The sequence below is a fragment of the Castor canadensis genome, chromosome 4 (genome assembly GCF_047511655.1).
Source record: "Castor canadensis chromosome 4, mCasCan1.hap1v2, whole genome shotgun sequence".
Lineage (NCBI taxonomy): Eukaryota > Metazoa > Chordata > Mammalia > Rodentia > Castoridae > Castor > Castor canadensis.
This window is the reverse complement of record NC_133389.1, coordinates 29,772,004-29,785,607: the sequence shown is the minus strand read 5'-3', so window position 1 is coordinate 29,785,607 and position 13,604 is coordinate 29,772,004. Positions and strand designations below refer to the sequence as shown.

Genomic DNA, 13,604 nt, shown 5'->3' with positions numbered 1-13,604 from the left:
TATTTACTGTTCAGCATTATTACTAAGTATGACATTCTCCTCAGGAACAGGCACATTGATTTATCGTATAGCCTCTGCATTTGAGCTTGTGTGTCTGAAATCACTAACACATTTTGTCTTTTGTTAAAGCTTTTTAATAACTATTTTTCCTAAAACAGTACTTTTTTGTATTTCTCACCCTATTTAGTGAATGATAAGCTAGTTGCCTTTTTGCACATTATTTTAATCTTAAATTGTCACTCACATTGGAAAGATTTTTTTTTTTTTTTTTGCAAAATTTCTACTGATCCCCCAAGCTTTAAAATTGTTAGAAATTTCCTTGTCCAGCTCTCATTGGTATAAGGGTCTAGTTTATTACATGTTTGGTATATCTGCTTTCCCTTGTTATCACATCTGATACTGTGTATTACAAAGGCAGTCTTGAGAGTCATAGCAGATGATACCTGAATGGTTCTTTGTGGTGAATTTTCATTATTGAAGAGACTTACAAGATTAGGAACATTTTGTAAACTACCTAATGTTTAATAGAACACGACAGTTTATTGCTCCATTAAAGAGGGGGACGTTTTAGTTTTCTGAAGTTTTATAGATGACTGTTACTTTCCTCTAGTTTTCTGTTTCTACACAAGAAGACAGCATATTGCTGATATACAGAGAATATTTCAAGAAAAATCATATTGGTTAATTAAATTTAATCAAACTAATGTAAACCCAGTAGCAAGAATGACTTTAAAAGCACTTTATAGGTGTTCGGCTTACAATAATAAAAGCATCATCCATATAGTATATTAAATATGAGTTTTAAACAATCTTTACAAATGCTTTTTGCTGTTCTAATATGTACATTGAATTCCTTTGGCATTTCCTTATTAAAACTACTGGAAAGAGGATATAAATGAAGCTAAAGAGAGAAGCAGATTTGGGGGTTGTTCCAAGGCAGGTTTAATAATATTTTAAAGAAAGCCTTGTTAAACATCTGTAAAATTGTTCATGCATTCTATATCCTGTTCTAATATGTTAGTCAAGATCATGATGGATCTTTTGATACTTTTGAACTAGTGGTGTAGCTCAAGTGGTAGAGCACCTAGCCAGTAATTGGTGAGGTCCTGAGTTCAATCCCCAATGCCATCTCCCCCCAAAAAGGGTTTTTTTGTAACTATTCAATACTTTGTCTTTTTATGAAAACAAATGAGGTGGCTGAACAAAATTCTCTTTAAAGGTAGAATGCCATTGTAGAGGTGATATGAGAAATGTCTTCATGGGCACTCCCCTTGCTTGACTTACATAACAGGTGTGCTTTGTTCATATTTGACCATCTTGGCCATCATTTAAAACTTCTGAAATACCAGTATTCTGTCTGCTGAATTGTATACTAATCAAAAAGTAAGTTAATCTTCATCTATAATTTAGTTTCTGTTTGTTAATACCACTTAATATGTTTGTGGCTTTTGCAAATATATAGAGGTTTCTAAGGTAATCATGGAGAATCAAATGGTAGTTTAAGGTGCAGGCCTCTGTGTATGACCGCCTGTGCTGTGCACTGCACAGTTTTGAGGGAGGTGTGATTCACACAAGATAGGCATGAATGATCTTTTTAATAATTATACAAAACAGCAAAGATGGAACAACCTAGAGTTTAAATATTTAAGAATTTCAGGTCAACTGTCCATATTGTTATGTCTGAAAAATTGTGACATTGTGAATTTTTAATGTAACAGTTACGTATACTTTAATTTCCTGAGTTCCATTATGACTTTGGGCAAGAGGGGAGGCACACACAACTTTGTAGCAAGAGCAGTTGTTGAAAAGTTGTATTATGAACTGACTTGAGTGCAACAACATGGACATTCAGGTGAACCTAAACTGGATGTTTCTAAGAGAATCTTTTGGATGTTGAAATTTGAATCCAACTCTTTACACAGAATGGAAACCAAGTGGAAAAGTAAAAACTGAGATTCTTACTATACTGTTTCATTAAGGTACAATTAATTTAATAATTCAGAAAATGCTTTTTATAAGCTTTTGTTTGGCAATAGCATAAAAGTTGAAGGAGTTGTCCTGAATGTACTTTACTCCAAGTAATTTAATAATTAGTGTGTTTTCTTTTAAAGAGTGCAAATAATGATGCAGTCTAACACAATGCATGATGCTTTTGATATCTGGGCAATAGATGTTTGTGAAATTTGTTTTTTAAATATTAATTAGCTGACAGGCAGCTTAGTTAACTATCAGCACTACACCATTTTCTTCTTGAAGCTTTTGGGGGTGTATATGGATGTTTTAAGTATCTGTTTGGAGGTACATATCAAGGTAATTCAGGCAGTACTTTCATTTGGGGGACTTAGAGGTGAGCAAAGAGAGTATTTTATAGTAAATTATAATATTTTGTAGTGAATTAATGTAAAAATATCTTCTGGTAGTTACCATTAGTATTTAAGTCTTTAATTGAGTGATTTATCTTTACAGATTTTTTTGTGTGTGCATATTATACATTTTCTTTACAGTTTTATTTTTCATCAGCGATCAGTCTCTGTATAAAAACCACTCTTAACTAGCTCTGTAAAAATCTGCTGTTGGAAAGATTTTGACTTTAGTGAACAGGAATAATAGGCATTCATTCAATTCAAGAAATGAATTCTCTGCATAGTCATTTGCATCAGTAAAAATGGGCAACAGAAAAGTTTTCCCAGAAAAAATTCTAATCTCAGTTTAGCTTCATCTCATCTTGATTTATGATGGCCTGCTTTTCTGTAGTCTAATGGTCTGCCATATAAATGCCTGTACAGACTGAGGTCCCTATAATACCCATTTGTTAGGTAAGAGTCTTGTCTCTGCTGATTTGCCTTTTTTTTTTCTTTTTTTTTGGAGAATGTCAGGGAAGTTATTGAGGACAACTGTCAAAGATCACCTGAATTCTCAATCCATGTGACCATGTCAGACCAGACTAGCCCCACTGAAGCCAGGGTCACAGAACCCATTATTCACCATACATATTTATGCACGGAAATGCATCATGTCAAGTTATCATCTTATCTCATAATTTTTTTCCCCTGTGGTAGAGATTATTATACTTGATCAATTACTTCTTGCTTGGAATTGAAAAAAAACATTTTCAAAAGTAGTAAATCCTTTGTAGAAATTTTAAAAAATAGAAAATGTGAAGTAGAAGATCAAAGTCACCCACAATTCTGCTTTTGTTAACATTTGAGTATGTTGCCTTCCACAAAATTTGCCATACTGGGTATGCTTCTGTCTTCCTTCTTAGCATTACATTTTGAGCTTTTAACCATGACACTAAATATTCTTTAGAACATTTGGATTTTGAATGATTTAACTAACTATAAAAATAATTTTCCTAATGTTGGTCTTTTTTTTTTTTTTTAACATTTTGCTATTATGACTTAGGGTATGAACACCGAGAGCTTTTGACCACATATCACCAGTACTGCTTTTAAAAAATATATTAAGTTTATCCATCTAGAAGTTTAAGTGTTTATGTGTTATATTTTTGATAGTAAGTACTTATTTAAAAAAAACAAAACCTTGCTGATTTGGTAGAAGAATTGTATCTTAGATTGACTTACATTTCTTTGATCACTAGTAAAGTTCAAAAATCATGTTTGGCCATTTGTATTCTTTTGGTAAATAGTCTATTCACGTTCTTTGCACATTTTCTTCCTGGCATATTTTTTTCTTATTAATCTGTGCGGGTTCTTAATGTATTGGGGGGATTTAAATATTTGGAAAAGTTTAAATATTAATTTAGGCAGTGGGGACTCATAGTAGAAGGAAGCTAAGACCCCTCTTCCTGAAGCTCACATAGGGAATTCCATGAAGAACAGTAATTGACATTTTTCCTAGATTGAATATGAAGTGACACTAAAAGCCCCATATTTCTGTTAACATCTTTGTGATCTGTTTATATTTGGTTAGGAATTTAGGAGAATCACAAAATACACTGAAATCAAAGCACTGAAAGAGAGCAATTAAGTAAACTCTGTTTTTAGCTTAGTAAATGCAAACGAGGCAGATAAAATTCCTGCAGTTTTAAGCCAGGCTATATATTTGAATAATCACTTAAAACTTCTGATGCCCATATCCCATTCCAGCCCCATTAAACCAGAATCTGTGTGGTCTGATCCCAAGCATTAGCTTCCTTTCTCTTTTTCCCTCCCTCCCTCCACCCTGAGTGGGCCTCCTACTCATTAGGCAGCTCTAACACTTGAATCATGTTCCCAGCTCTTTTTTTTTTTTTTTAGGTGTCAGCATTTTTAAAGCTCTCCAGGTTATAACAGTGAGCAGCCAGGGTTAAGAACTGCTTAGTTAAGTGAAATGTGAACAGGATATTGTAGCATGTGTTTATAGTTCCAACTCCTTGGGAGGCTGTGGTAGGAGAATCCCTTAATCCCAGGAGTTCAAGGCCAGCATAGGTAACATAGTATGACCCTGTTTCCAAAAAAGAGAGAGAGAAAGAGAGTGAGAAGAAACATGTTAAGTCTCTGTCTCTCATAGCTAAAAATCATTGTGAATGTGGAACTGGTAGTCTGATTCTCTTGCTAATGGGGATGAAATTCTAAATAATAGTCTAATTTTTGGAAATATTTATACACTATTCACAGTCCTATATTAACTAACAAGCACGAACATCTCCTACTCCACTTAAGTGATGATTTAAAAAAGCATGCATCATGCATAGTTTAAATGTGGTTTTCTCTGTGTTACAACATCTGGATGTTAAACTTACAAGCTTTGAAGTGTTACTGGTGGATATCCTTTAGCACTCTCTTAAAGTACTGAGATATTATTTTCAGCCTGCTTTTCCTAACTTATTTTCTAAAGTGAGTGCCTGTATTAACTTTGTATATGCAAAAGCATAAGCTTTGCTTTTGATATGTCTTTTTTCTCCGCATAGGATATATCTTAGTGTAATTAAAAGGACGTCTGTGTATTTAAAGTGAGAATATGGTCCAGTTTTTAAAAAATAGACTATCGTTTAGAGCAGTTTTAGGTTCATATCAAAATTGAACAGAGTTCCCTTGTACCCCTGTCCCCCAGCCTCTGACTATCAACATTGTGCCCTAGAGTGTATTTTTTTTCCCCTCTGTACTGAGGTTTGAACTCAGGGCTTTGTGCTTGCAAGGCAGGTACTCTACCTCTCAAATCACACCTCCAGCCAGAGTGTACATTTTTGCAATGATAAACCTACATTGACAGATTTTTATCACCCAAAACTCTCATTTACTGTTAGGGATCCCTCTTTTTCTAAGTTTTCTGAGTTTTGACAAATGTGGAATTTTTCCCCTATTTTTAGGGCCTTGAAAATGTCTTGCTTATCATTGTTCATTGCTGGCAGTCATTAAGGCTTCAATTTATTCTGCTGCCCTCAGCATAATTGTTCTCACACCATTTTCTAAATTCAGCTTTTACATGACTATTTTTGTATTCATTTAGAAATAAGTAATGTCAGAATTTAAAGCAGATCAAAGTTGCCTTCTGATTTTTTTCTGCCTTTCACTTGTTTACCCAGCACATACAATGGGGCTTAAAAGAAGTTTGATACTTTTTAAATTCTATTTAGACCATATGTGATATCCATAGTACCAGCTACTTGGGAGGCTGAGGCAGGAGGATTACAAATTTGAGATCAGCCTGGGCTACATAATGAGATCTAGGCCAATGTGGGCTGTAAAGCAGGACCCTGTCTCAGAAAACAAAATACAAGTTCTATCAGGGCTTCACATTTGCTAGGCAGGCACTTTACCACTTGAGCCACACTGCCAGCCATCTTTTTTTTTTTTTTTCTTAAGTTAAACATATTACTCTTGGGAAAGGCATGTCCTTTTTGTTGAAGTCTCTATATGTAGAGTTTTCTTTAAAAAAAAAAAAAACAATGAAGGGGAAGGAGTAATCAGAGGAAAAGGAATAAGGTGACTTAGAGGGAAGGTGGGTAATGGATTTCATGAGGTTTTTATTTACTAGGTAAAGGTGGGCTGAAAATTTGTACCATATCCTTTTAGGTTTAGAAAAATGGGTGGCATGATTGATTAAAGCATTCTTAGTGTCTGCAGTTATTCTTGATGATGAGGCATTTTTTTCTATCTTCATAAACAGCCAGTATATGATAAAGTGAGCCATGTTTTCAGAAATACCATGAGGTAAAAGACGATAGAGAAATAGGACTCTTCTTTGTAAGACTTCTTGATGAAGGTAGTTGTATGGCCAAGATTCTATCAGTCATTTATTCAGCAAGTATTTGTGTGCCTAGTATACAGTGCTGGGGATATAGTAGTGAATGAAGTCTCTTCCCTTATGAAATTTAATCTTCCCCAAGGAAACAGATAAGCAATGAATTCATCATTGCTACCAGGTGAATATGTTATAAATGATAATAAAGCAGCCTATAGGAGATAACAATTGACTGGACGTGAGGTAGAAAAGCTGTTTTAAATAGTGTAATCAAAAGTGGTCTGAGGAAGTAATATTTTTTATAGGTCCCTGAGGATGAAGAATTTAATATTACTAATTTGGTTAGAGATCCAAACCAAAGATGATCTAGCTCAAGGACAAACAGTATGTGTTCAAAACTAGAATCCTAAATTTAACCACAAAATCTTTTTTTAGGACATAAGTACCCTTTAACACTTTGTACAGACTTGTGGTTTGTATAAAGCTAACCCAGAGATATACATGGATTCTGTACATCTGTTATGTGGTTTTCCATAAGGATTTTTTTTTTAACTTAAAACAGAGCTTTTTTGGTGGGTGGGGGTGGTACTTGGGGTTTGAACTCAGCTCTTTGCACTTGTTAGGCAGGTGCTCCATGACTTGCACCATGCCTCCACTCCTTTTTACTAAGGTTATTTTGGAGATAGGGTCTTGCTTTTTGTCCAGGCAGTGTGGACTGAGATTCTCCTATCTTAGGTTGGCTTCCCACAGTTGCTGGGATGACAAGGTGTCCATCTTTTTTCCGTTGAGATATGGTTTTTAAAAACTGGAACCTTGATCCTCCTGATCCCAGCTACATCCCAAGTAGTTAGGGTTACAAGTGTGAGCCAGCCTGGCAGAACAGAGGTTTTGATGAGAATCAATTAGCTGAGAAGTATTGTATAATGATTTATTATGGGTTAGCTGCCAGAATAATTATTTTAAAGTCAAAGCAGTCGAAATATTCAAGAACACAGTGGTCCAACCAAAGCTGTATATCAAAAACCATCTATGAAACTTAAAAGGAACCTGAGATACCTTGGAACTACCTTAGGATTTTTGTTTGTTTGGTGGTACTGGGGTTTGAACTCAGGGTCTTGCATTTGTTAATCCCTAGATTTTAGTATTTTTTAAATTTGTGTACTTGTTCATTTCCGTATGTATTTATTTATTTGCTTATCAGTGTTGGGGTTTGAACTCCTTGTGCTTGCTAGAGAGGCACTCTGCCCACCATGAGCCACAACCGCCAATTAATTCTGAAGGGTTTTTTATTTTCTTTTTTTTTAACATCTTAAACAAAATCCATGAATCCAGAAATCATGATCCTAGGATCAGTTCAGTGTCTCATCAAGCAAATTCTGCTTTTGTAGGGCATTCTCTTTAGTATTGTTAAACCACTCTAACCTCCAGGTTATGTTCGGTAAAGTCTAGAAACCACTGGTGATAGAATAAATGCTCCTAGGCAAATTCATTGAAGCTATGTAAAAGGGTACTGTCATTAGTTGGCTTTTCTTAGAATTGTTTAGTTTGGTTAATGAATTTAAATGCTACTTATCACTGCTGAACTTAACCAGCCTTTTCTTAGTAATATTGTTGCTATTTTCCTCAGTTTTAAATGCACTTTCATCAATTAAAAACACTGTCAATGGCCTCAGCATCTTTAATGCTGACTTTAGTCATGCTGGGGGATCTGAAGGAACTCTCAGGGAAATTACAGGATTACTTGACAGGGATGCTGAGTGTGATAGGAACTGCATAGAAAGTGTCCTAGAAGAGGCCATGAACTGTTTTTCTAAGGTGCATAGGCAGAGAAGTTGTGTGTGTGGATGGAAAAGCTAACTCACCTTGATATTGGCAAATACAACAAGCAGCTATTGGAACTAGGGGACCTAAAAAAAACTAGCCAATGAATTTCCCCTGTCATCCAATCAGGTGCTTATATACAGAATCCTGATTCCCAAGTACTGGCACAGCAACCCTTTGTTGGTTCTTACATGACTTGTTGAAATGTTGATCGTCCATTAGAATTCCCAAAGACTCCACAGTTTTTCAGTTAACATTGCTAAAGATGGCAATATTACAGAACAACCTATGAATCTGTCTACTTTTTTGGATTGTGTAAGAAAGAATATGCTTTTGTTATTGATTTCTTTTGATGATGTTTTTAAAAGACTAGTAGTAAACAGTTTGTTTCAAAAATTAAATATTCAAAACAATAGTAGAGTGATAAAAAGAGTTATGTAAATGTAGCCTCAATATCTTACCTTTCTTGTGATGATGTGATATGATACAATGCCTACATGATGAGATGAAGTGAGATGAACGACATAGGCATTGTGACTTAAAGTTGAGCTAATATGGACCGGTTGCTTGAACAAAAGCACTGTGATACTAAGACATTGAGTCTGATAACTAAGATAACTACTAAATGACAGGTAGCATATATAATGTGGGTATACTAGACAAAGGTACAGTTCAACATCTCTAACTGGATGATGGGAGATTTCATCATACTAATGAGTGTTCTTTAAAGCTGATGAATTACTGATTTTTGCAATTTTCCATTTACTATTTTCAGACTGCAATTGACTCTGGGGTTACTGAAACCATGGAAAGGAAAACTAGGATAGGGGGCACTACTTATTTTTCATAGGTAGATTTTATTTTTGATCTTTAATTTAAAGCTCCGAGCTGAGGTAATAACCTGTCAGATGTCTTCCAGGACCCTTTAGGGTACATCTGGAGGATAAAGTCAAAATAGTTATTTTATCAAGGGCGTATATTGAACAAGTATTTAAATTGCTAGTGACAAAGTTTACTAGCTAATGTACTAGTTCAATTTTATTTTCAATCCTTGTACTGAAAATAAATAGGCCTTAGGGCCTTGTTAAAGGCCCATGGAGTCTGTCAAATGAAGAAATACTACAGGATTGAAACTTTGCAGTATGATAGATATTTTTGTGTGTGACCTATGATTGAGAAATAATGGTGTTTATCTTTTGAGTATTTGTAGAAATACTGTGAGAAAAAGCTATGGTAGGATAAAAATCTTCAATAAGAATATGCAATTTTGTTAATTTTAACTTCTAAAATTGTTCTTTCAACTAGATACAAGATAAATTTAGCCTTTCCCTTCCAATTTATAATTTAATAACATCCACATAAAAAAGGTTAATTTTACTATTTGGTGAAATTGCAACTTTGGAAAAAATTTGTATTTTGTAAGAGGAAGGATAGGTAGTATATTTGGAATTTCATATATAAACACCTTTTTTTGGGTGGGAGGTAGTACTGGAGTTTGAACTCAGGGCCTCAGCCTTGTTAGACAGGTGCTCTATCAAAGGAACTCCACCATATCTGTATTTGTATATTTTCGAGATAGGGTCTGGAGAACTATTTGCCCTGGCTTATTTTGAACTGTGATCCTCTGATCTTTGCCTCCTAAGTGGCTAGGATTATGTGAACCCCGGTGCTGGCAACAGTTAATACCTGTAATATATCTTAATATTTGTTGGTAACTTTGTGCGGATAAACTGTGACCACTTTTTTTCTGTTTTGATGATGCTATGGATTGAACACAGGGCCTCATGCATGTAAAAGTCACACTCCACCACTGAGCAACATTTCCAGCTCTATCACTGCTTTCTTATTTAGTTCTGTATCCAAGTATTTGTAACTTGTAAACTAATAGTAATAGACTGAGCCAAGCTTTTTTCCTTTTCTAAGAAGTTTTGAATGGAAAATAATTGTGACTTAGCTTTTTCCTTCTAAAACTTGATTTATGACAATTGGGAGTTAAGTTTGAGGGAAGGGTTATTATTAGTATGTTCAGTTTTTGTTTTAAATATATATATAAATTGGCTTGGTGTGGTGGTGTATTCCTGTGATCCTGGCACTTGGAAGCTGAGGCTACACAACAAGACCCTGTTTCAAAAAAGGATATACATATTTCGATGAAGCAGACTGGCAGTCTCTTCCTTTATTGTGTAATGACTGTCATATTTCCTGAACTTCATATTTGACCAATAGAGATAAGGTTTGAACATCAAGAATTGTTCCCATAAAATGAGTTTATTATAGCTGATGGGTTTTTCTCTGAAATTATAATATAACACCATATCAGCTTATGTGTGTGTGTACACACTAGGTTTTACATCAAGAGAAAGAGCATATTGGTTTTGGGTGACTGACTGAATTTTAACTTATAATCTACTTGAGCTTGATGTTTTCAGGGGAAATTTGTTCTGTTTTTACCTTGCCCTAGGATCACAGATTTAGTTGAAGTTGACTTTTAGACAAGAAATACTACTTTAATTTCATCATGTTAATACGACTTTTAATGAATGTATAAACTGCTTTAAACACTTAATAGTTTTTTTGTTTTATCATACAATATTTAACAAATTAAGCATGTACCAAAATGCTTTTTATTTTTAAAATAAAAAAAGGTTAATTCAACTTTTAAGAGTAACATATAATATGGGGCGGAATGCCTCACATGGCAGAGAACCTGCCTAGCAAGCACGAGACCGAAGCTTTGAATTCAACCCCAGTACTTCCAGAAAAGAATAACATATATAAGTTATTGCTAGTATCATGTTGACCGGATATGTTCTAATTTTTGTTGTTATTGAATAATTATGCAAGAGCTATAGATTTTTTTCCTTTAAGAAAAAAGGAATACAAATATCAGTGGAGTGGAATGAACAAGAATTATAGATGTATTTTTTTCTTTAAGGAAAAATTTCAGTGGAATGAAATGATCAAGCATAGGTTTTAATAGTTGATATAATATTTTGAACATTTAAAAGGTGTTAAACGTTAACATTTTTGGGAAGCCTTTTCTGTAAAATTTTGGGTAAAGATGCGGAACCAGAGGTTTTGGTAGAAAGAAGAAATTACATAATAATTGACTTAACTCATAGAACATATAGCAAAATATTAAAAATTTATCCTAAAGTAAAATTTGTTGTTAATGTGGCTTGGAGACTTTAACCTTCAGAGTAATTTTGTAGCAGAAACGTACATACAAAAAAATTTTAACTTGCTGGACACCAGTGACTCATGCCTATAATCCTAGCTACTCAGGAGGCGGAGATCAGGAGGAGGATTGCCATTTGGAACCAGCCCTGGCAAATAGTTCATGAGATTGTACCTAGAAAAACCCATCACCAAAAGGGCTGGCAGAGTGGCTCAAGTTTAAGCCCCAGTATTGGGGGGGAGGGGAGAATTTAACCTGATATTTTATTTTTGCCCAGTACCTTGAATCTAATGTTACTGTCTTAAGGATTGTTATAGCAATGAGTTTGGCTTTAACATGCAAAGATTGCCAGATCGCACAGTTTAAAAATTATTTTAAAATAATTTGTTTTTGTATTCTGAATATTTAAAGAAGAACTGTTGAACTGTTGTGGATAACTGAGTTCTCCTTTGCTAAGTCAAACGTCTGTATTCGTAACATTACCAATACTGGCACTAGAAAGTGAAAAGCACTTTTGGAAGGCTAGAGGTGTGACTCAAGTCATAGAGTGCCTGCCTGTCAAGTGCAAAGATCTGAGTTTAAACTCTAGAACCACCAAGAGAAGAAAACTACTTTTGAATTATGTGATGACATTTTTATGTAGCTGTTATTTAAGTGCCTAGTGGTCTTCCCTTTATTTCCCTTGAAATACCTTAGTTTCCCAAGAATTTTAAGAAGGATAAAGACTGTACCTTGTTTGAATTTATTTGTAGTCTGTAAAGGCCTAATCTTGATAGAAAACATTCTTAAAATTGCACCACCAATCCAGGACATAGCTTAGCACTTTTTATTTAAGAATAAATTCTTTTACCTAGACTATTTTGTTTTTCTAATTATGTGTGTGTGGACTTTCTCTTTAATCTGTCAGGTGATTATTTTCATTTGTGTATATTTCATTCATTTCATGGGATAGAAAAAAAGACTAAGCTACAGACTTAAGATTGTTCCATGTAATAATTACTGAGCATTATATTTAAAAAATCTTGAGAACTGTTAGGAAAAAAATTTAGTCGCAACTCTCATGCTGGCTATTAGGTTAATATTTTCATGTTCTTTATTTGGTAGCATTTGGAGGTCATTATCCTCTTACTAAAGGTCAATATAAATATATTTTCTGAAGTTGTATCTACAGCCTGCTTTCTGCTTAGTGAGCACTAGTTCAGTGGTGTAGGTCATTAGATATTTAATCATCATTATAGAATTTAACTAGCAGATTAGAATGATCTGGTTATTTGAGTCACTTATTAGACAATTACAACTTTTTATCATGTTGATGTTTATTTTATATGGGTTCAATTAAAATTAAGTATAACTTTAAAACTTCAAATAAAATGTTAATTCAGAAAACAACATGGTGAAACTAAAAATCTGAATATTCAATATTTGGCATGAAATTTTTTTTTTTTTTAATTTAGAAGCTTATCTGTTTTTGTGTTTCCAGGTCAGAGAAATGAACCTACTCTCGGTGTGTGTGTGTGTGTGTGTGTGTGTTGTGTGAGCACACATGTATACATATCATCAGAATTCTGAATTTCATTAATGTTATATTTTTCAAGTGGGTGAAGGCAGATAACAATGCTGTAGTCTACAGTAATTCTAATGGATTCAGGTCATTAATGTCATAATCATTATTTCTTAAAGATTTGTGAGAGGAAAAAAGGTTGTCCACATACAAACTTTGTTATGTTAATTAAACTGGAGGGAAAAAAGCTTTTTAAAAATAATTTAAGATTTTGGAGTTAAACATTTTTTTTTCCAGCAGACTGAATAAAAGAATATACAAAAATTAACTTAGGGCTGGAGGTGTGGTTCAAGTGGTAAAGTGCCTTTCTAGCAAGTGTAAAGCCCCAAGTTCAAATCCTAGTATTTTATCTTGGTATTGCTTTTGTCATTCTCTACTGTTACCTAGATTTAACAGCCAGGGTTTTTTGGGTGTAGCTATCTGTCAGTTTACATATGATTTTTTTTTTTTTACATAAAAGCTGTATATAAAATCATTTAAAGTATATTACCTGCTGGTTAATGAAAAAATGGTATGGTAAATCTTTTTGTTGAACAAAGCACCCTAAACTGATATTACTGATAATATTGCTTGATTGATTGATAGTGGGGTTTGAATACAGGGCTTCAGGCGTGCTACATGGTGCTCTACCCCTGAGTCACTTCTCTAGCCCTAATTTTTATTTTTTAATATATACTTGACTTTGCCTAATGATACAGTAAACATTAAATATGGGAAAGATGACAAGTAGGCTTCTTGCTATCATCATTATATATGGAATAGCAAATTATGGGCAAGTTACATTAACAAAAGGTGATCTAACATAACTGTACCTGTAATATTTTATTTAGTTTACATTGATCTCTCTCCTTTTAAAAA

At 34.0% G+C, this 13,604-nt stretch overlaps 1 protein-coding gene across 9 annotated transcripts in view; it reads left to right on the top strand.

The window, feature by feature from the left end:
- The window catches only part of Ark2n (arkadia (RNF111) N-terminal like PKA signaling regulator 2N), an 86,624-nt gene that overhangs the window by 39,900 nt on the left and 33,120 nt on the right, over positions 1-13,604 (top strand). The window lies entirely within an intron of this gene.